At 34.9% G+C, this 25,407-nt stretch overlaps 1 protein-coding gene across 1 annotated transcript in view; it reads left to right on the forward strand.

Moving 5' to 3' along the window:
• The window catches only part of LOC118200554 (uncharacterized), a 281,729-nt gene that overhangs the window by 10,124 nt on the left and 246,198 nt on the right, over positions 1 to 25,407 (forward strand). The window lies entirely within an intron of this gene.

Below are 25,407 nucleotides of genomic sequence, written 5' to 3' on the forward strand. Positions count from 1 at the left end.
TTAAATATCATAGCAATTCTCTTTCCGTTTCTCGACATTCTGGTCGCACGTAACACATCCAACTTCAGTACTACGGTTACTGTAAACCTTCATCAGTTTGCCTTCCACCACACTTTAACTCATGTCATCCGACTAAACAAAAGTTAGCCTCGTTTTATTCCTATGTTTTCCATGCTCTACAAGTTTGCTCTTGCAAACTATCCCTTGATGAACTAAATTATTTAAAAGCAATAGCTATTGAAAGGGTCTTTTCACCCAACATTATTAATCAAGCAGTTAAAAAATTCTCATCTCAACACACTAAAGGGCACACTCTTGTTTTAGGAGATTATAAAAATTCTGTTGTCATTTCCTTCTTTCCATCAATTAGCTATAAAGTTGCACATATTTTGCAGAAATTTAACTTTTGGGTCATTTATTCTCCCATCAATAAAATTCCGAGTCCCATACTCAAGGACCCCATTCTGTATATGAATTCTTGGGGTATTTACAAGATTCCACAAGTGTGGTTTAATTTACATTGGCCAAACTTTGAGAGCCTTAAAATTTCATGTCAAGGTACATGAGGTATGTATTAGAAGAAAGGAAACACAAAAGTCTTCTGTTGCCCAACATTGTTGGTCCAAAAAATCACACTTTCAATTTTTCTACAGACAAAATTATCAAAAAATCATCTTCCATTGGTGAACTGGATTTTCTAGAGGCATTTCACATTCAAAAAAATCTTTCTGTTCTAGTTAACAATCCTAATTCCAATTCGTCTTTGCCTTCACACCCTTTAAAGAAATTATGTTTTAGTTCTGGTTTCATCAACAGATGCCGCCACTGGCTTATTTTCTGTCCAGGCTTTCTTATCTTATCTGATCATTATATGCTATCTTGTTCATTTGCGCTTTCGCAGCTGAGGATGGTGGTTTGGTAAAACCATCGAAACTAGTCCTGTGAAAATTTGAAAATATAACGCTGATTTTTGTTGTTTTACTTCTGAATTAATACTTCATATATGTTTTTGCATTTGAAAGTTTCGCTTAAAATAATGAAAATATGGGCTCATGGCTTTTGAAAAATTTAGTTGTGAATCTTGAACTTTCCAATCAGGTAGCCCCTGTTGACATGATGTTTGGCCATCCATGCTATAGTAAAGTGTATATCAAACTAAGTTGAAATGTTAATTTGCACTCTGAAATTTTGTGATGTGTAATTCGTATAAAATAGCAATGTAGGCAAAATCAGTTTATTGCTTAAAATATTATGTCGGGATATTATAAAGGAGCAATGATAATTTTTTGTTTTTATCTGTTCATTTTATATTTGGACACCATGTGACTACTCCCATATATGTTGTCCAAAAATACAATTATCAATTTCTGAAATTTTAATAGCTCTTGAAACTAATTATCAGCTGTTGAATGATTTTAAAATTCTATTTGAACTGAGAGATAAGCAAATCAAATATTGAAAGTTAACAGAAAATACTTTCATTTTCCGATGAAATCTCTTTGTAAGTGCAGCAGAATTTTGAGTATGTGGAGGTTTCCACTTCTGTTAAGAATTTCCTATTTGGTATTATTTAATCATTTGTTGTACATTTTTGTTTTATCTATGAATCTGACAACCCACCTTTTTTGGAATGTTGTGATTGGTAAAATTTATTACCTTTCTAGCTATGCAGCATTTAAATTATGCTACAGAAAACATTGAACTTTATTCACAATTAAGCTGTACAGAGCATTTGATCATTATTTTAAACCCTATATATAAATAGTCTCATTAGTGTCTGTGCGTTTGTGAAGTGAAAATAAATTGGATATTAAACAAAATTGGAATTCCAAGTTAAAACAAAAGTGGCGTTTGTGACAGGACATTGTGTTTTGCATTAAGTAGTGAACAAAAGTTGTCAAGTTTATGAATCAAATATTACTCTTATTGGAGGTAAACTATATAATTTAGGAATCATTTAATTTTTGATTGTTTCTGATTTATTTTATATAAGTTCTGTTTCATGTAGAGCATTTATGTTCAATAATATTATGTATACTTAAGAAACGTCAAATGACAACTAGATCGGAGACTGAGACTAAAGTAAAGGCTGATCATGTGGAACTTGAAATTTAGTTATTTACCAGCTAAAGTCCCAGTGTGGCAGAAAGGATTTAACAAGTTTACATTCAAGATCTTTTGGCATTAGTAAATAACAAATCTATCATGAAGTTAACTGATTTATGTGATAAACTTGGTTGATATCTAGGAGTAATAGAGATATGGTGTATTACAGCATCAAATTATGCCGCAGTGCTATAGCCTGTTCTGGAATCATGTCTTCTGACGGAAGTCTTAAAGGCTTGGGACAGGTATAGACTCAATAAGTCAAAGAAGGAGAATTAGTTCTTGTAAATGAAAAGGTTCTAGAAAATTTGATATCATTCCTAGGTCATGAAGTAGAGGTTGAAGAATATAATATTTTAGCAGAAAGTGTGTTTGGAAGTGGTATGAAGTGAAAGGAATTTCATAAACCAGTTCAATGAGATGAACCTACTGCTGCTTCTCTTAAGTACCTGTTGAAAGGTATGAGTCTTTGAACCCATTTACTGGAAAAGTTAATTGTACATTCTGTGAGGGTTGTCAAAAATTGTCAACAATGAGTTATAATGACAGAAAGTCCCAAGTTTGGCGACAGAAATTCTGCCTTGGTTCCCTTAAACTTGGTCATATGGCAAAAATGTGCCACAGTAGTCAATATTTGATTTGTGGATAGGAAGCATTACGTGTTACTTTGACTATATTCATGAAAGCTATTAACTTCTTATAAAGGACAAAGTAGTAGATGAAGAGCAAAATTCTAGTGTTTTGACAAACTTCCCTTAGAATGTGAAATATGTTTGAAAGCCATCACATCAGACTATGGAATAGGGGCAAGGAATTCTGTGTGTGAGCATTATTGGATGGTGGGAAACATCATTCCTATATTGAGAAGAACTTAGTTGCTGAGTTAAATCTCTCCTTCTGGAAAGGAAGTGTTGTCTCAAGCACTGTTTGGCAGAGGAATTTCTCCAGCTGCTGAATATAGTAGATATGCAGCAACTGTAAAAGTTTAGATCAGAGGTGTTCTACTTCAATGTCTGTGCTCGATCAACTGAAGATTTGCTTACCACTACCCAAAATACATGATGAAACAATACTTGTTGAGCTTGCTTCTTGAGGGATAAAACACAGATTTTCGAAGATATATACCATTCATAAGAGTTCTTCTAGGAGCTGACATACTTGGAAGCATTTTGAATGGAAGAATTCAAGTATTGAGCGACTCCCAAAACCTATTAACATTTGAAAATTCAATAATTCACTGAATTATGTAGGTAAAGAGGTAAAAACTGACTCGCATGCTTTAAATGTCATGGAGTTTTATTGAAAGCAATAAATAAATAAAAAGGGCTTAAAATGCCCAACAGATGGCACATTATATAACCAAAGCATATTAATTGATTCTTAGTTAAGATTATATTCTTTATAACAAATGTTCAACATATCGGCTGTCATTCATCAACAATACCTGTAGTCAAGGGACAGTGTTGTTAACAGCACTGTACAGCATATCTGTAGTTATAGTGAGAAATTGCCATTGAATATTGTCTTCTAGCATCCCTATGTGGTCAGACGATTGCGGATTTGTAATTTCAGGTAACCCCACAACCACTAATTGCACAGATTGAGACATGGAGACCTTAGAGACCAAGCATGACAGAAGTGGCGGCTCAGCACATGATCCTCACCAAAGTTGTGTGCAGGACATCTTTTACACTTGTAGCAGTGTGAGGTGGAACACAGTCCTGCATTAAAGTCATACCTTCCAACAGGTGTTTATCAGCCAGAATAGGGATGATGCTATTTTGTAACAATTCAGTGTACCTTGCATCTCACGCAGACAGTTTGAATAACAGAACTATGCATTTCCTTGAAGAAAAAGGGTCCAATCAGTATTAATGTGATAAATTCACATAACACCATAACACAAGGACGTGAGGATAGAAAAGTGACAAAGTCATGAAGCGATTGATTTCCTCTCTCGCTACAGCTCTCCTCATGTGGCATCACTAACATTTTGCTGCCCACTGCCATATATTGACCTTTTTGTTTTTGCTTCCAATAAAACCCCATGTCATTTCAAGCATGTGTGTCAATTTTTACCTCTCTACCTACATTATTCCATAAATTATTGAATTTTCAAATGTTACTTGACTCGCACGATACATATTGCAGGGGAGGAACCTCCCAATCTACTGAGCCGAATGACAAAATTTAACTTGCGTTTTTCATGTCTCGAAAGCACGTCTTAGGATATATATTAGATTTATACAGTACAAAGTCCGTAATCCGGACTCATCGGGACTTCAGCGATTCCGGATTATAGATCATCAATTTAAATATGGTAAGATGGCATGCAGAAATTATACTATTAAAAATATCAAACCATAATTTATGAAATAAAAAGCAATTATGATCTAAAGGGTATCAAATTTTACAAAAAAAAGCTTAATATTTGTTTTACTTCATTAAACATTTCTTTCAACGTGCGCATGCATAGAGCATATGCGCGTAATGTATGCGCATTTTCTACGCGCATGCGTAAAGTTTGTGGCTTTGAGGTCCAGATTATAGAGCAATCCGGATAATGGACGTCCGGATTATGGACTTTGTACTGTATATATATACCATTGTTCTAACATAGGTATTTTGACACAAAATTGGAAATTTTCTGAAATGAAATAAATTTTTTTCCATATTTTGATTCTATGTCTCAAATTATGCCAAAGTGCCAAGTTTTGTAAAAATCGCACAAGGAAAAGTCTGTGTCAAAATAACTATATTACAACAACAGTATATATAAATCTAATGTACATCCTAAGTCTCATTTTTGAGACATGAAAAGGGCAAGTTAAATTTCATCAATCGGCCCAGTAGAAGTGTAAGATTGGTAGCCATCTGCCAGACATGTGACATAGCACTAGCGGTTGCTTGAACAACTTTGGATGAAAGACCTCCAGCATAACTAGTTTCTTCCATTGTATGATGTCCTTCAAGATCCTCCAAGGCAATCATGATTTACTGTCATATGTCATTAATATGCCGCATATAAAACAGTTCATGGCATAAAACAAACATACAGGAGATGGTATTTAATGTTATCATTCAGATATTATTATTGAAGTCCTACCTGTCTGTGTAGTAAAGTGTGGAAAATATATCCATTTTCCATGTTTAATTGTAGATCAACTTATTCACTTATTGCAATCTATCATTTGTTTAATAAATCCAAATATTATAGCATAAATTTTTAAAGCTGAAGTAACACCAAAAAATAAGTTTTAAATTGATAATAAAAATTTCCAAGTGGCAGAGAAATATTCCTAAGTAAGTTATTAAGTTGCAAAACACCTTGGTTTTAATTTTAGTCTTTTGTTTCAAATTGGACCAAAAAAGATGAACAAAGTTAGTTTGACATACATTTCTATAACTCTGTCACTCTTGGAACTGACCTGCCCTCTTCTCAAAGAGTAATAAAAAAATTCTGCAGAAATTTTTCCTTTCTGAAATATAAGTTTTCTGAAAACATCTACACCAAACTAAGGTTGCTTATTTTTAAGTTTTACATAGGCAAGTTCTCTTCCAATCACGGATACCCTTGAGTACTGAGATTAGTTGTACAATATCAGTCAAATAATTAATTTCCAGAAGCTTCATGAACAGTTCATAAATGAACTTTTGGACTAAAGACATTATAAATATATTATAAAAATTATTTTTCCATTTTCTTAATTAAAATGCTGAGAATGCACGTATTTATGTTTCTAATTATATTGAATTAGTTAAATTCCTTTTCTCTTTTGAAGGATATTTTTCTCATCATCGACAAACGTGATAACATTAGGTAGTGCCTACTGTACTGCATAATGTAAAGATAATTGAATCCAACTTCGCAACCAATACACAGGTGCCATCAGTTGCAAGTGTGTGTACATTTTCGCAGTAGACTCTGTTTATTTTTCTAAGATATGTTAGACTAACTTAAGAATTTTATCATAGGAAAGGCCCATAAAAGCTATTCGTCCTTGAAATAGAGCCTTAAAGTCAGCTGGAGTTTTTTTTTAGCCCTGAATAGTAGTGACATTAATCATATAGTTTCAGAACTCTTTTATTCTTCAGTTACTGTATTTCAAGGGAGAATTATATAAAACAATATAAAAATATTTTAGCCATTGTAGAATTTCAACAATTCAAATTCAATTTTATACGGGCTTTATTTATTTATTTTTTACTTATGTCATTTGGCCAGTAATAATTATTGTTAGTTTAGTTTCTGGGAAGTGGCAACAAAACAATTTATAGAATTAGCAAAATATGTTTGTGTAGTTAGTTAGGCTTATTAAAGAAGAATGACTTATGTTCCAAACATCTTTTTGGAAAATAAATGAAATACTTAAGAATATTTTTAGTAGTCTCTTAGAGTCCGTGATATGCTGGTAGCGTAATAGTTTATTTTGACGCGTAAGCAAACATTTTATTGGTGCCCTCGGTGGGACACTAGAGACGTTAGATTGGAATTCTAAAGTGTAAAATGGAAGGTAAAGAAGCTATTAAACTTGAAGATTCATAGAGCTGCATTTGCAAAATCCTTGAACATTTTAGAAGAAATTTTAAAGAAAAATGAGATAGATTCTTTTGAATTACAGTTGGAGCTTAAAAATTTTTTTTTTTTTTAAAGATCAACGTTTAGAAGATACGCATGTACATTTTCTTAGCACACTGTTTGAAAATGAAATTGAAGCAGAATTTAATGCTGTTGAAGATTATTATGACAAGACCGTCAGAATCAAAACTAAAGTAAAAGGTATTCTTCCGAATTTACAAAATATAAGTACTTATAAGTACTTCAAGTTTAATTTTGAATGAATCTGTTGATGAGAATGCATGCAAATGTACATTTAAACTTCCAAAGCTTGAATTACGAAAATTTGATGGTAAAATTAAGGAATAATTATTTTTTTTTTGGAGTCAGTTTGAAAAAATTGACAAAGATACTACGATTTCTGATAGTGATAAATTTCAATATTTATTACAAGCTACTGTTGAGGGAACACATGCAAGGGAGGTTATAGAAAGTTTTCCCCCTACTGCTGCTAATAATTATCCCAAGGCCTTAGAATGTTTGAAGGCTCATTTTGGTCGAAATGACTTGCAAATGGAAGTTTATGGGAAAGAATTGTTAAAATTGGTCCTGAGAAATGCATATTCTACAAATTCCTGTAATAACTTACATGCATTATATGATAATTTGGAACAACAAATTGGGCTGTGGAAACCCTTGGCCATCACTATAGGTAAAAGTGCTGCACTTCTTTATCCTTTAGTTGAATCTTGCATATCATCCTTTAGTTGAATTTTGCAAGTCTGAGGATTTTTTAAGAGCCTATCAAAGAAGTGCTGACCATGGTCCAAACCCAAAATGTAGACTGGACAGCTACATTTTCTAAAATTTTTGAAATCTGAAGTAGAATCTGAGGAACACATAAGTTTAGCTATGGCTGGTTTTGGTTTGAAGAACGAAGTGACCTGAGGCATTAAATCTATTAAAACTGTTTATGAACGACCACAAACGGCAGCAAGGTTGTTGAGTGCTAATTCTCCCGTTAAGAAGTGCGTTAGCAATGAAAAAGAAACTAGCAAGGAAGCAAGTTCTGTGAATCTTTCTAGTGTTAGCAACGCACCACAAGTACTTTTGCAAACCCAGAAAGTAAAATTAATTGGAAATAATTGTACACTTGCCGATTGAGCTTCATATGACACAGGATCGCAAAAATCATATTTAAGGAAAGACTTAATTTCTACTCTAGACCTGATACCTTCTAGACAACAGATTTTGATCCACACCCTTTTTTGGAGAGAAACGAACACCTGAAAATTTACATAATGTGTACAAAATTAAGCTAAAGAATTTAGATGATAATTTTACTTGTGCATTTCATATTTATGAACAAGATACAATTTGTGATGCTGTACCCTTCTGCATTAAATGAGCCATAAATGAAAGAGCTCCACTCCATGAATATACCATTTTATGATACTGAAGGTTCATCAGGTTCTATTGATCTTTTAATTGGTGCAGATGTGGCTGATCGACTTTACACCGTCAGAAAAAGAGTACTTTTTAGTGGTATTGTAGCCATAGAAACTTCCCTGGGCTGGACACTGATCAGAAAAACACCAGTGAATGCTGAAAGGGAAGATATGGCGATGATGATTGTAACAGTGTTTGTGAAAGTTGCCAATAATTCTCGCCTTTTTTTCCTTAGACATCTTAGGTATATCATATCCAGTCGAAGTAAAAAACATGAAAGGAAAAAGAATTTCTGATGATGAAATATTTTCAAGATGCGTGGTACAAAGTTGCCTTACTGTGGAAAGATGATCATTTGCCTTTCCCCACCAATGAAGATATAGTGATAAGAAGACTTGAAGTCTCAACAAAAAAGGCTGAATTCAGAAAAATTGTTTGATACCTATGATGATGTCTTTAAAAAATGGATTGAATTGGGAATAATAGATGATGTCACAGATACAGGTTTCACTTTCTTCCTCACCAACCTGTAGTCAAGGAACATGGCACTACCAAAGTACGTCCAATGTTCAGTGCATCTGCTAGGCAAATTGGATCTCCATCTTTGAGCCAGTGTGTAGAATCCGGTCCCAGTTTATTAGAACTCATTCCAAGTCTCCTTCTGAGATTTAGAGAATTTAAATATGGTGTTATTGTAGATATTGAAAAGGCCTTTTTGCAAGTGAGCGTTCGGCCAGAATAACAAAACTATTTGAGATTCTTCTGGTGAAATAATAGCGACTGTAAAGAAATTAAGGTAATGCAACACAACAGATTGGTCTTTGGTGTAAAGAGCAGCCCTTTTCGTTTAGGAGCAGTCTTAGATTATCATTTGGGAAAATATGTGAATGATGCCAGATATAATTTTATGTTATGATTCTTCTTTCAAGTTTCTATGTTAATAATTTAGTAACGAGTTTTAAGTAGTATTACAGTCAAAGGTCGTTAATCCAGACTCTTCGGGACTTCGGCGATTCCGGATTATCGATTTTTCCGGATTATAGATCATCAGTTTAAATCTGGTAAGATGGCATGCAGAAATTATAAAATTAAAAATATGAAACTGTTTATAAAATTGCTCTAACACTCTGCAAAAAATAATAAGCCGGATTCAATTCAAAGATTAAGGAACAACGCAATCTGCAACATTAACTGAAATAGATAATTAGATAATTTTAGCTTATACCGTCCGTTATACATTAAATGTGCATGCGTAAACGTATTATGTGCGTGCGCACACGCATTTCTGCAGCCGTGAAGGTCTTATGCGCATGCGCAGAAAGTTTGTAGCTTTGAGGTCCGGTTTATAGATCATTCCGGATTATGGGTGTCCGAATTAACGACTTTTGACTGTACCCGTCATTGAGACATCTCAAGCCATACTGAGTGAAAGAAAATTCAATTTGAGAGTTTGGTATTACACCAATGATAATGTTCCTCAACCATTTACTTCTGTATTAGAATTTTTATGGGATAGGAAAAAAGGATATGCTGATGATAAATCTGGACTGGTTAGACAGCTATAAATTTGAAACTTTGTCCAAAAGAATAATTCTTTGTGTCATTCATAAGGTATTCGATCCTGTTGGTTTATTATGTTCTATTTTGCTGATACTCAAATAGTTATTAGAAAAGATGTGGAAAGAAAACATACCTTGGGACTCTGAAGTCAACACTAATACAAAAGAAGAATTTATGGGCTGGTTTTCAGAACTTCATTTGCTGGAGAGAGTGACTGTATCACGGTATTTTCCAATTGATCCATGTGGACAAAACATTTCTGCATATTGTTACGGTTTTTTTACTTCTGACACCAATTGTTGCGTTTTTCTTCTTCCTTCACATTTGTACGGGGTTCGTAGATTTGGAGTGAACACTACTTGATGAAGTATCGAAACACACTTTATTTAGCCAGTACATATCAGGACAGCTCCAAAGTCACGTTTTATCTAGTATAAACACGGTGACACGATCAGCGACACAGCCTTCAGGTTATCATGGTTGAGACAGCTTCACTGCTAAGCACCAGAATACAGCTCCCGACTCTGCTCGTCGTTCTCGGAACTCCACGTACTCTCGAGACTCTCCACACTACAACTCGCGATGCACTCGACGACACACAGAGCATGGCTCCTGACTCTTCGGTTCAGTCGTTCCCAGATCTCGACATGCTCTCTCGACGATGCACTGACCGTGATACACTAAGAGACTCCTTCGGTGAACTCTACGACCCACTCTGCACTCGCTGCCCAGCTGTCAACTCGATCAACTCTGCAGGGATTGACTCGCTAGACGAGAGACCAACTCGATACTAACTAACTTGCACTCTAGACAAGGCACACACACTCGACAAGGCACTCTCTAAGAAGCACACACTGACTGACTGTGGACCAGCAGGGTTTATATACCTTTCGGCTTGTGTTCGAGAACTGTCTGGCCTAAACCAGTAAGAATTCGTTCCAGAAGGTTCTCCAATCGTCCATGGTATATCGCCAAATGGGCGATTTCTCACCAAATGTGACAACCCTGCCTTCCCTTGCCATTTATGGCAACCTTAAAAGTGCTTTGCGGGGAAGTTATCTTACCGCGCCTGTACATTTCGTAACACTGCCTCCTCCAAAGGACTGCACATCCCGGGCAGTACAACCCTTGGTCAGAAGGCAAATTCGATACAAACAAAACATTTTAAAACATACAGTTATAACATAACTAAAGAAACAAATATTTACACTATGTACAAGTTATATACATAAATTAAACACATAACAATTTTAAATAATACAAATTAAAGTTCTAAATGAATTTCAGTCTCAGTCTTTTCATTATTTATACCCGGATCAAATACTTTTTCACTGCAGTCCTCAGATGCATTTCTGTTTTCCATGTCACAGTCTGAAGATATAGTCCCTTCAGACTTTTCATCCATAGGAAAATGTGAAAGAGTTTGTTTACTACTCTGTAGTTCATTCTTAGCATGCATACAGTTCACCTCGGTATTTTTAGCAGATGGTACTTGCTTATTTACCTCTATTTCCTGAAAACCAGTTCCGATGTTTGCATTAAGAGTCGCGAACAGAACCCGATTCTTCACAAACACAAGTATCCAGGTTTAGAATCAAGTCCTTGTCTGTAAAACCTGCACTATGAGATGCACACATAGTTTGTGAGGTAGGTGAATTTTCTTGCAATACTGGAGCACACTGCTTCAGCTGTACATTAGCTTCTTCATTCTCAGCATTACATGAACTTTCAGATGGTTCAACACTTGCTGACTGCGTTTTCATAACTTCACTATCAGTTTCCAAGAACGTAACAGTCGTATTTTCACTTTCTTCCACTTCAGGCACTTGAGAATCAAAAGCTTCTTTCCCATGCTTCATTTCTTCATCTTTTCAATCTCTGTCTTTAATCTCGTTAGATATTTCATCCTTCATTTCTGGATCTTTCTCAGATAGTTCATTAGCTACTTCCTTCACTTCTTCATCCTTTGATTCTTCAACTGCCCCTTCTTTCATTTCCACATCGTCTTTTATGCCTCCAATATCTTCTGTAAACTTCACTTTCACCTGTTGGAGTTGCTCTCGCACCTTTTCTTGGCCGACATTTATTTCTCGCCGGAGTTTCTTATCTTCCAGTCCCACTTTCATCTCTTTCAGTGAGGCTTTGATCTCAGCTGTCATCTCTTTATATCCAGATTTTATCTCAGCATATCTGGCTTTCATCTCTTCTCGCCAGGCTTTGATCTCTGTAAAGAAGTTCATCAAAGTCTTCGTTTCCTCCGCCATGGCTTTCCTCTGCAGGCGGGTCGCTGGCATTCACTCGCAAATCCCACTTCTGATACCAGTTGTTGCGTTATCCCACTTCTGACACCAGTTGTTGTGTTATCCCACTTCTGACATCAGTTGTTACCGTTTTTTTACTTCTGACACCAATTGTTGCGGTTTTCTTCTTCTTTCACGTTCGTACGGGGTTCGTAGATTTGGAGTGAATAACGACGACACTACTTGATGAAGTATCGAAACACACTTTATTTAGCCAATACTGATCAGGACAGCTCCAAAGTCATGTGTTATCTACTGTAAACATGCTGACGCGATCAGCGACACAGCCTTCAGGTTATCATGGTTGAGACAGCTTCACTGCTAAGCACCAGAATACAGCTCCCGACTCTGCTCGTCGTTCTCGGAACTCCACGTACTCTCGAGACTCCACACTACAATTCGCGATGCACTCGACGACACACAGAGCATGGCTCCCGACTCTTCGATTCAGTCGTTCCCAGATCTCGACATGCTCTCTCGACGATGCACTGACCGTGATACACTAAGAGACTCCTTCGGTGAACTCGACGACCCACTTGGCACTTGCTGCCTGGCTGTCAACTCGGATCGACTCCGCAGGGATTGACTCACTAGACGAGAGACCAACTCTATACTAACTAACTTGCACTCTAATCAGTGATTGATTAGTCAAGATGAGATTTATGGACAGCAGGAACTTTAACACAAGAAATATGTGAAAGAGCCAATCCTTTTTGTTCTGAAATTCTTGTTTGAAAAATGATTTATATGATGAAAGGGATTTACCTCATCTTCCGTCAAAAGCACCGCTAGTAATATAGAAATTGGTCAAAAGTATTCTGCATAAAACCCAGGAGTGGAAGAGAAGTGAGGCCTATCCAAAGACTAGACATATAGACTTTATGAACGTTTGGAAGTTAGTTCTTTTAAGTTTTTCCTTTCAATTTTAAGTTTTGTGATTATTTTTAAAAGTTTTTACTCTTTAAAATTTCTAGTAGGTTGTTTGCCAACAACTTAAAGTGGGAGGATGTTGGTTTTCAAAAGAATGTAGTATGTATTTTATACGTGCTTTAATGCAATTTTTTTTGCTTATGTCATTTGGCTACTAATAATTATTGTTAGTTTAGTTTCTGGGAAGTGGCAACAAAACAATTTATAGAATTAGCAAAACATGTTTGTGTATTTAGTTAGGCTTATTAAAGAAGAATGACTTGTTATTTACATGAGTGATGTTTTTTTAAGTTCCAAGCATCTTTTTAGAAAATAAATAAATACTTTAGAATATTTTTATTAGTTAGAGTCCGTGATAAGCTGGAAGTGCAAGAGTTTATTTTGACGCACAAGCAAACAAAAGTCAAAGTAATTTCTTGACCCTCATGAGACTTTATGCTGTCTAAGGTAAAGCGCCTTAGGTAATCGTCAATCAGTCTGCCATTTAATCCATTATTACATTCGTGAAGGGGCTGTAACTCGTAAATTTTGTATATGTATTCTGCATTTTTTATTATTTGTCTGTTCCTTGTTTTACGTATTTGTCAATGTTTCTCCCTGTTTTGAATTTAAATGATGCAAGTCTTCATTAATTTGTCGAGACTTATCAATAAATTTTGAAATACTTTGTAAAGGTATGAGAAAGTTAAAGCAAAAATCCCATTATTTTCTTGAAATTTAGTATTCTTTAAAGGATAACTTAATTATTTAGACAAATGCATTTACTAGCCACAAATGCTCAAACTAAAAGGTCTAACTCGTCGATTACAAGAATCTCATTTGAGAAGCGATATCTTGTACTATTTAAATAGTTGACTATTGCAGAATTAACATATTTAGACTTCTGGTATGTGACGCAGGTGTAGACGTATTTATGCAGAATTTGTTGTAACTTTGAGAAAAAAAACGTTTCCCTTACTCTTCATTTTCTTCTGCATTTCCATATACATGCAAATCAGACTTTCATGCCATTCATGCAAAATTGCTATCTCAAAGCAGTTGGAATGATTGTCCTTAATTTTAGATTCTCATTTGCACTTTTTTTTAATAAAACAACATATTGTCTATTAATCTGATAATGCTCGGCCATACCCTGAATTGTCGTCTTAATTACTGTGCTAATATTTTCTGAATCCTTTCTCATAGATTTTTCTGAAATTTGCATCCCTTTAAATGTTTCTCTGAAGTATGGATGACGGACATATTACAACTGCCGTTATATTACAACTATTTCCATTATCATCTGTGCTAATTCTCAAAAATGCACCTTCTACTTAATTATGTTTCACAGCTCATATTTTAATTTAAATTGCATTCCTGCTATTTGAGAGTACACCTAATCATTCTTGGGGTCAAACTTACCAATTTGGTCAAAGCAGCATGGTCTGAGGATGGAGACTGGCTTCTTGCCAAAGTAAACCCAGAACTTCTCAAGCATGCAAGTACATGCTAGTGCTTCTCATTTCACAGTGCTGTTGAGTGCCTGTCTTGCATTAAAACTATTCCTATTGAGTAATTAGAGACTTCCGTGAATTTGTATCGGCTTTACTGGATCTGCAACTTGAAGTGCTGGAGTCAGTATTAGCTGCTTTCCTTATAAGTTTTTTGAAAAAAATTTCAAAATATCATCACATTTTAAGAATTTTATTATTAAATACAAGGAAACAAAACAAAACATGTAGGTTAGGTTTTAAGTTGAATTTTAAATTTTTTACAGGTGTAGAAAAGCATTTGGTTTTAATATTAGTTTACTATCCCGAGTTATCTCGCACAATTGGAAAAAAAGTTAAATATTTGTCTTTGTATGATAATTTTTGAAACAAGGGACAACACAAAGTGATACCTGTAATTCTGTACACTGGTATCTAGTCTAGTCTCTTTTTCATACTGGTTTACCCCTGGAATCTCTTTTATGGGAGCACAGAGTACACTGTCTCATTGGATTTTATTTCAGTAGCAGGAACAACGTTTGGAAAATGTACATTTCTTCATAATCGCTATCTGAAAAATCATCACTTTCGCTGTCTTACATCATCGCCATTATTTTACATTTTTGCAATGCAAGTATCCTTCTTTATACACTAATCCACAAGCCGACGTATACTATGCGATAGGAAAAATATGTGACCAGTCCTGCCAAAAGAACCGTGAAACCAACAAAACTTGGCAAACTTCCAATCAAAGCTGAATATTTCCTTTCATTTCCTCCAGGCCGAGTAACACCGTGATAAAACAAATCATGCTGACAAATCCTTCTTCGCCCGAGTTTTTTCGGGATAATAATTAACTGCAATATATACGAACCCGACATAACTCAGGATAATCAGGCAAGCTGTTAACCCTTTGTTGCTCAGTGTTCCACTACATGGAATACCCAAATTGAATTGCTTCCGAAACCGTTAAAGTCAACCGTAAATGGATAAAAATACCTTTATAAAATATACTTCAAACTTCTCTTTTTAAATAGTAGATGGCAGCATATCACAAGGAGACCCAGAATTTTCATTTATGATGTGTTATTAAAATGCACTTATTTTCTAGTGATTTTCCATATTTTTTTGTGACTCAAAAAAAAAAAAAAATTGTTTGAAAAAAAAGTTCCGTATAATTTTGATGGCTGTACTCTATATTATTTGTTATATATTTTTTTACATTTTTCATACAAAAAGCATGCGCAGAATCATTAAATAAAACGGGGTGTTCCATTAGCGGTAACACTGCGCCTTTAGCGATCTCATGCTATTAAGCATCAGAACATCTGTCTTAGGAGAAAACAACTGTTGTATATGTTTTCTATTTACGTTGTTTGGGGGGGGGATGAATTCAAACAAAGCAGTCTTGAGGGGTGAGGTGTGGTTTGTGCTATGAAAGCCCTAATATGGGCATCTTGAAATTTTTGTGAGTAGTTTTCAGGCGGGAATTTTATAAGTAGCTTGAGTCATCTTTACTTAGGGGAGCTGCACGAATTATTTTGCTATTGCTTTTTAGTCTCATTCCCGTTTATTTACAATAATTATGTAGATATTTTTTGTGTATGTATATCTTATAGCTTATTTTTCTTTATTGTTAATATTAATTTTTTATTATTAATTTTCCATAAATGGCAGGAAAACGCTTTCCAAAGAAGAAAGAGTTTCTTTTTCTCTTTTTTTTTTTACTTGGAATTCTAAACATATTGTTGCACGGAACAGAAGCCGCACAAAACAAGTTTTTTGTTCAAAATCTGCAAAGTTGGTTTGTGCTTCTATCAAAAAGATGTGACATGCTTTGAAAATTTCACGAAGCTGTGAAATCGAAAAATTTGTAAATATTTTTGTATATAGGATTTGTGTGTATCCAAAAAACCATGTATACAGCCATAATATGTTGTTTTTTCATTACTATACATAAGCTTCTACTAATTTCTGTGCTTCACTGCAATTCTCGCTTACAAACTTTTAAGATCTCTGGAGGCGCAGTGTGCCATCTCACGGAACACCCACAGAATTGAAACGATAAGTGCAATTTTTACAAAATTTTATCTGTATACTCCTTTAGTCCTAGATAGACTGCAAACAACTTTTCTTGTTGAAATACCGACTTTTAAAATGTAGTGCACCACAAAGGGCTTGCTTTGACACTTCAGAAGCCTTGTCAGCCTCTTCAGGTGATTTAAATCTGGATTTTTTCTCTTTAACAGATGTTTGCCCAGTGTCTGTGAAATCTTTTTTTCGGTGTTCTGTAATAGAAACTACCCGTGGACGCTGATGTTTTCGCTATCTTAGCGTAGGAAAAAATTTTCATTACTAGAATTTCTTCTCATCAGTCTTAATCCTCTCTTGCGTTTTTTAAATCCTCAGTGTCATAATTCTTTACATGCAAGCTTACATGTTTCAATAGTAGCCTTCAGTTCTGCATCTTTTAACAATAAAAATGCTTTACATTTTTCTCTAATCATTCTGATGTAAAAATTTTGCCATCGAGGTATGTATAGCAATTTTTTTGCAGTACCTGTCACATGGTAATTTCCATCATCTGCTGAAAAGTCACCATGCTTTTCTATAATATAAAAGACAAATGTAGAAAGACAATACATTCCTGATTTCATTATAAAGACTTTCATTTAAATTTTATTGGCCATATTGCAATCTGAAATTAGCCGGATCTTAGATCTAACATTATCAAATACAGTGCTTCTTTTATCTCTCTGATAATTTTTTCTGTAATAAAGAGAAGATAAATGGGATACTTCTAATTATTATTTAGTTTATGGTTATCCACGACAAATCCACATGCCCGGAAGTATGTTACCACATAATTATTCTTTTTCTTGCATTACACTATAGAACTTCCATAGGCATTTGATACTAGTATTATGATCTTATTTTCAGACATATTTTTAGTATATTATTTGACAATTTGTTTCTTAACAGCATTGTACCTCTGATCAAGATGGCAGATTCCCCTGTATTAGTTTCATGTGTCACTATGCATGTTAACTTCAGCTTATCTCTAAATAATTCTACAAATTCTTTGACTCTTATTATTTTCTTATTGGCATATGAGAAATGTTTCACTTGAATGTTTGGCTGAAATACAAGCCCTATATCTACATCAACCTTGTTTAAAATTACTGTATTTTCTTTAACCCTCTCAGCGTTAAGGCCAGAAAATTCCGTATAGAAGGTTGCCTTCTATATTCATTATACATGAAAATTTCTGCTACATTTTAATGTATCTGACTTCAGTTTGGATGTATAGTGGAAGAAAAGGAATCAAGTACAAAATGAGAAAGTCATTTTTTTAATTAAAATCAAGAAAATATCACTTATTCATGACATTTTGAGAAACTTTAGAATGTCAGGGCTAAACCCGTAACGTTCGCAGAGTTAAAATCAAATTGAGATCTGACTTTATGCAGGAACTCCCAAAATAACATTAATATTGAGCCTTTTTAAAAGTAAAAACATATTTTCCAACTCATTTGTAAATGAGGCAACTCTACATTCTTTGCCACAATAATGTACATAAAAATAGATAAATAGGTAATACAGTACAAAGTCCGAAATCTGGACGTCCATTATCCGGAATGATCTAAAATCTGGACCTCAAAGTCATAAGCATTTTTTTTTTTAGTATGCTTTACGCATGCGCATTTGATTTTTCCTTCTATAGTAAAACATGTCGATATTTTTCACTTCAAAATTCTGATTTTTAATTTCACTTAGGCACTAAATAAAATACCTCATCATGGAAAAACAATCATGTAAGCATAAATTTTTAGCATTAATAATTTGGCTCCGTAGCTGAGTATCGACTTGGCATACATCTCAAACCGAAACATTCACCTGCTTCATATCCCTGATGCTGACCTGGCGAGTCATTATTTATTATATTTTGCTTTCATCACCATATGTTTATTGATACAGTTGAATCCTGTTAATTGGACCACCGGACAATTGGACTAGCCGCTTTTTCGGACCAAATCCTAAAGAACTGAAACAAATCGTATGTATATAAGCCTAATATTATTCGCTTATTTGGACCAAAAAACTTGAGAGCGAATAAGAACGCGGATGTGCAGGTGGTCGGCGACATATGGGAGGATCTGTAGCTGCGCCCCTCAGGAGAATGCTTTATCAAATGTCAGGAATTCCTTAAAGTGTATGACAAAAGCAAAACCGGTGCGAGGTGAACACGTGCACCATTTTCTTTGGCCTTTCTTTGACCTACGCCTATGAACAATAGAGTGTCCGGCTTCACCTGAAAGGAATTCCTGCCTGTCAATCATGATTAAAGTTTATACGAGAAAGCTATCATTTCATCACCTTTTTGGGATGATTTTAGTGCCGAAGCTTTGAATGGCGAGCATTTTATCTTCCTCTTGACCTCAACGTCTTGAACCCAAAACATCAAGGTTTCTTCAGACCACTTTTGTCAGTAAACTGTGCGCGTGTCTTGTCTCCCCTGCCAAAATGCCACGACGGGACTTGACGTTAGCTGGAAAAATTGGTTTCCTGGATAAGATCAAGCAACAACCACAAAACACTAGTCAGAGTCTGTTGGTGGAAATAACCGGATTGGCAAAGACTACAGTTTCGTGCTTGATAAAACAAGAGAATGAGCTGAGAGAAGAATGGTCACAATGTGAAGGACAAGGAGGAACTTCCAAAAAACAGAAACATGAAGGCAAGGACCTAGCTGTCGATGAGGCCCTTATTGAATGGTTTGCCATTATTATTGGACCATCTGTGCGAGTAAGTAGCCCAATGTTAAAATGCAAAGCAGAACAACTCTCTAAAAAGCTGGGCCACGATGACTTTAAAGCTATGGATGGTTGGTTGTCTCGATTGAAGTCTATACATGACATAAAATTCAAGAAAGCACATGGTGAGAAAGAAAGTGCTTGTAACGAAAATATTATAAAAAATATCAGAATTACGCCGAGACTACCCGTCAATGGTTGTTTTGCACAGGTTCTTAATAGATACGTATATAAACCTTAATAATAATTAGACACAGTGAGTCTACTATTAGAATATCTGTTTACAATTTCAATATTTATAGAAAAAGAAAAAATCTTATCTACTTGAATTCTGCACATGTTTCTTGATGAATAAACAACTTTGTTAACACTTGACATCAGTATTTTCACAGTTTCACAGTAAAGCAGGAACTAGGATTTTATTCAATAAACAGAACACAAATACAATATAATATCTCCATTCAATTCATACCAACATTAAATTCATAGAACAACACTTCTATCACTAAGCAAACACGGATTAGAACGTGCATGGCAATGCCGAAAACTGATGCCATCCACAAAAAAAGGATACATAAAACTCGCGTCATTAAAACATTAATACATTAAAAGTCTCGTGTTCATTCAATAAAGTTATTCATAAAACTGTCTCGTGGATATCTTCCGAAGTTTATTGACAGCATTACGTAACAGTGCTGATAGTGCAAATGCTGAAGAATAGAAATCAACAAAACTGCCCAGGCTTCTTGAAAATTTTTCAGCAGATGACATCTAAATTGCTGATGAGACTGGGCTATATTATCGTGCTACACCAGATGGCTCATTAAGTTACAAACGTGTTGCACTCTGGCTCCAGAAAAGCGATGGATCATGTAACTGTTTTGTGCTGCTCAAACATGTCAGGAACGGATAAGAGGAAGCTGTTGGTTATAGGGAAAAGCACTAAGCCTTGCTGCTTTAAAGGACTTAGGATGGAGAGTTTACTAGTTGTGTATCGTGTGAATAGAAATACGTGGATGACCTCTGAACTGTTTAAAGAATGGCTGAAGGATTGAGACAAAGAGCTACAACACCAGTCGAGAAAAGTGTTGCTGCTTCTTGACAATTGTGCAGCACATCCTGATTTCGATTGCTTGATGAATGTCCAACTGGAATTCCTACCTCCCAAGACCACAGCTTTGGTCTAGCCAATGGACATGGGCATCATGAAAAATTTGAAGACCTTTTATTGTGCAAAGTTGGTTAATTACGTCCTTGAAGCAATTGAAGAAAGTTTGCTGACCTCATTGTCGAAAGCCAGCGATGTCAGTGCAAAGGTCAACCAACATCTTTCAAGCAGTTACATTTATGGCTGACAGCTGACAAAAAGTGAGCAGTGAGACAGTTCAGAACTGTTTTTCTCACTGTGGCTTTAAGCACTTGGTTTTGGAGATGAATGGGGACATGCTTATTAAAAGTGAAAATGATGATGGACATGTGGAACTTCAACAGGTACAAAATTGCAAACAATTTTTATTTATCAACAACGAGTTTCAATGCTATGATGAAAATGAAGATTATGACGCTGCAATCGTTGCTCGAGTTGCAGCAAAACACACAACAGCATCGGAAGACCAAGAAAGTGATGATGATGATGCCGCTAGTAAGTTGGTGCAAGTGACAACACAGTATGCAAGGAAATGCATTGAAACTTTGCATCAATATTTCATGCAGGAGGGAAATGAAAGCAGTCCCATTGCTGCTTTAGATGTTTGTGGTGATTTTGTTCACATGCAATCCGTCAAGAGAATGCGTCAGATCACATTGGATAAGTTCTTCAAATGTTAACTGGAACTTGGTAAGAACTTGTTTTTATTGTGCTTCGCATGTTGAGTATTGTGGAGATTGTTTCTTAGAATTTGTTTCTAAATTAATTTTCTCAATGAAAAAAAGTTCGACTGTATTTCTTGTTTGTACCGCACCATAAAGTTCATAATTACATTTTAGTACATGATTTACATATATATTTACTGTTTGCTACATAGATAGCACATTCCGGCTTACAACATAGCACATGTTCGTGCAATCGGACCAGCCAGTTATTAGGATCAAAACGATCGCTTCCCGATGTGGTCAGATTAACCGGAATCGACTGTTCATGACAGCTTCAGTAATAACTCATGCAGTGATGTCTAAACTTTTTTTTATATTAGTAATAGAATAACAAGAGTATGGCAACCTTTTATGCTAACATTACGCTTGGTGATGATTATAGATTTTTAAATGCTCTTAAGAAATGTTGACGAGGAAAAATTAAAAAAAAATTCCTTTCATATGCTAAAAATAGATTTTGTTAATGAAACACATAGGTCAGAAGATTGTTTTAAGAATAACTGATATGTTATTCACTATAAACCCAGATGCGGCAGCAGAATAATATGTTGACACCAGACGGCAGAATTTAAGGAAGACAAAATTTTTGGAATTTGAGGAAGCACCGAGTGGCAAAATTAAGGGCTGAAAAGTTTTTTTTATAATTTAGAGAAAGCATTGAGATCCAAAGTTTAGGTGCGCTGAAAATTTAGAACTTAGGAAGGTCCTTTGTAGCAGAATTTAGGGCCCACAGAGACGGCACCAAGCGATATCTAGCATCGGCAATAGAAGAGCCTTAAGTATAGGTGGGTGTTTAAGAAGAGCCTTAAGTATAGGTGGGTGTTTATTTATTCACCACTCTGATTAGTTTTAAGCATGTGCAAGAAATAAGTAAGTATAGTAAATAAATAAACTCATACAATTCAGGTTTAATTCAGTACACAATAGGACCATGACAAAATTTAGCAGAACAACTTGGCTTTCGTCACCAATAATGTATAACAGATGTTATTAAGCTAGGCTAAAATTATCTTTACTGATTCTAAGGCATTTAAGTTAATGTACCAGACTGCGCTACTTCTTAATCTTCTAATTTATTTGATCCAGCTTATTATTTTTTGCCGACTGTTATTATTACAGCAATTTTATAAAAAATTAAGCTTGGAACTTTTGATTATATCGAAGAGTTTCCAATTCTGGAACTGCTAAAGGATCTACAAAACGAAAGCATATTTCAATGTCCATTAAACAAAAAGTGGAATTGCTGCAAAAAAATGGAAAGCATATCCGTCTCAAAAGTATGTGAGGCGTATGGCATTGGAAGCACAACTGAATATGACTATGGTGTACTATAGCACAACTGTGTATGACATAAGAAAAAAGAAAACGGAATTTTTTGAATTTTTTTTGTGGATTCCGACACCCCACTCACAATGAATAACAGGAAAAGTGTTCGTTATGCTAAAAGTGACGATCATGACAAAATGATGATTGAATGGGTCAGACAGCGTCTCAGCGAGAGCTTGCCATTGACGGGTCCAATGCTAATGGCTCAAGCCAGAACGTTTCATGAAGAAAAGAAATTAAACAGTGATTGTACATATTCGACAGGTTGGTTAACCAAATTTAAAAATTGTCATGGTATAAGACAATTAAAATTTTCAGGTGAAAAAGCTTCAGCTGATACTGAAGCTGCTGAACAATTTGCAGATGAATTCATTGAACTCAGTACTAGTGAACAATTATCTCCGGAACAAATTTATAACACTGATGAAACTGGTCTTTTCTGGCAATAGGTACCTTTGAAACCTCTACAGAAAAGGCACCAACTGGTGTCAAAGATTCTAAATCGAGTCTAACAATTTTAGTGTGCACAAATGCTACAGGAATGCACAAGTGCAAACTTTTTGTAAACAGAAAACATGCATGACCTCAAGCATTTAAAGAAGTAACGATTTCTCCCGTGCAAATAAAAGAGCATGGATGACACAAGCGTTGATGAATGATTGGTTTGAAAATCATTTTATATCCGAATCTCGTCAACATTTGAATTCAGTTGGTTTACCTGATGACGCAAAAATAGTGCTGATTGTAGACAACTGTTCGGCTCGTACTTCACTTAAAGTTTTAGTGAAAGATAATGTATCCATATCATTCTTCCCTCCAAATTGTACGTCTGTCATTCAGTCTATGGATATCTGAATAGTGCGCGCGCTGAAATGCAAATATAAAGTAGCATTTTTAAAATCCATGTTAAATTTCTTGAACAATGGCAAGACTATTCAAGAATTTTAGAAATATTTTAGCATAAAATCTACTGTGTGGAGCATCGCAAGATCGTGGAAGGATGTGTCTCCAGATAGGTTAAAAAATGCTTGGCATAATTTATGGCCAGCTACTATATTTCATGGTGAGGACGATGAAGATGATAGCCGCGAATTTGAAGGTTTTCGGACATTGCAAACTAAAAGTGAAATTTTCCAGTTATTGGATTTTGTAAAGAAACGTGGAGAAGCGGTAATAAATGAAGATGATATAACAGAAGTTTTCATTGTGATGACAATGCCCTAATCATCAATAAATTAACAAACAACGAAATCTGTAGTAAGGTACCAGAAAATACCATTACCAATAGTGAAGAAAGTGACAGAGAGGTAATTGAAGATGAAAAAATATCGATTGACAAGTTTGTCGGTATTCTCGACACAGCAATTACAGGATCTGAGCAGTTGAACTTTGTAGCTGAACAAAAATTTGTCTGTTTATAGAATGAAAGGGAAAGTATTAGCACTAAAAAATGAAATAACTTAAACAACTTGCATTGAAAGAAACGTTTAATAAAGTAAACAAATTATATTAAGCCTTTTCTTTTGTAAATTTTGATACCCTTTAGATCATAATTGCTCTTTATTTCATGTTTTTAATTGTATAATTTCTGCATTCCATCTTACCAGATTTAAATTGATGAATTAACATCCAGAAAAATCCCAAATCTGGAATCGCCGAAGCTCCGGCGAGTCCGGATTTCGGACTTTATACTGTAGCAGAAATCTGAGAGAGCTTTTGTCTCAGCTGAGATGCGTAACTTCTCGCCTATCTGCCTCTTAATTTAAATTCTCATGTCTTTGTTTCTTTGCAGTAATATTTTTTTTTTTCTTGGAATCTGGATCTTTAAAGCAAGTTTCTTTCTTTCAAATGCCAAAAATTGTCTGACAATATATTATTAAACACGCTAACAATAATTGTTCGTGAAGATGATATTTTTGGTGGCGGGAAGCTTTTGTTACAACCCCGATACTTTAAGTTTAGAAATATGGTCTACTATAGAGTCGATTTTTGTCATTGATCAGTTTATTTTTGTTCAAGTAATGAGTGTTTACAGTTCTTCGTAGAGCCTTATTCTGTACTATGTAAAGTTTGTGGAAGTCCAGATTTGAGGTTGTGATCTAAGCTGGAAATATATAGCATAGACCTCTAGATGCAATATACATCCAATTAAAAATTTCTCAAGAAAGAGCATGTAATTTTATGGAAAGAAATTTTTCATAGTGAGTAAGATGGGTATTGCAAGTATTCATATAGCCCTCACTGAACTAAATTTCTAATAAATGAAATATTCATTATATTTTAATTGCTTAAATATAAAGTTCCCTAACTTTGAGTGCAAAATTCAGAAAATTATAATATTATGATTTACTCACTCACTTGATCATTGTATTGACTTACAACGTGAGAGTTCCTTGGTTTTGAAAGACTTCTACATTTTTTTAACCACTTCTGGCAAAACAAAACATATATCTTAAATCAGTTATATTCCAAGGCTGGAACACCAACTTGGTCAACACCTAAATATTTTTCATATTAGTAGAAACAGTTCCCCCTTTCATAAAGGGGTTCCTCACTGAAAATAGGATAGGACATCTAAGACCCTCCTGAAGCTTTAGGTCAGCAGTTGTTTTTTTTTTTTTTTTTTTTTTTTTTTTTTTTTTACAGTACTGGCAGTAATCCCAAATTCCTTACTTTTCCAAAGAAGACTGTATTCCAGACCAGAAGAAAAGACAGTAGTTGCTACTGAATGTCTCCTCAACAGAAAATTGGCGAATGTCAAGTTTTCATGGTCTCGGTGATAAATAATTTTGAGAATTAAAATACTGTTTCAGTGGGAAATTACACTTATTTTCATAATTTTTCATTTGTTTTATTACTTGTATAAGGTGGTCCTAGTCCATTGTTATTCACCTTTCATTTTCCGCACAAACTGGCATTGTAATTTATCATAAGTATTGTGTAGTAAATGTATGAAAAATTTTCTAATGTAAGAACATCTTATGGGGTCCTTCCCCAAATGCAAGTGTTGGGGGGCCTCTACA

The sequence above is a fragment of the Stegodyphus dumicola genome, chromosome X1, assembly GCF_044657685.1.
Source record: "Stegodyphus dumicola isolate Sdum_Otavi_A_Nest chromosome X1, ASM4465768v1".
In the NCBI taxonomy this organism is placed as follows: domain Eukaryota; kingdom Metazoa; phylum Arthropoda; class Arachnida; order Araneae; family Eresidae; genus Stegodyphus; species Stegodyphus dumicola.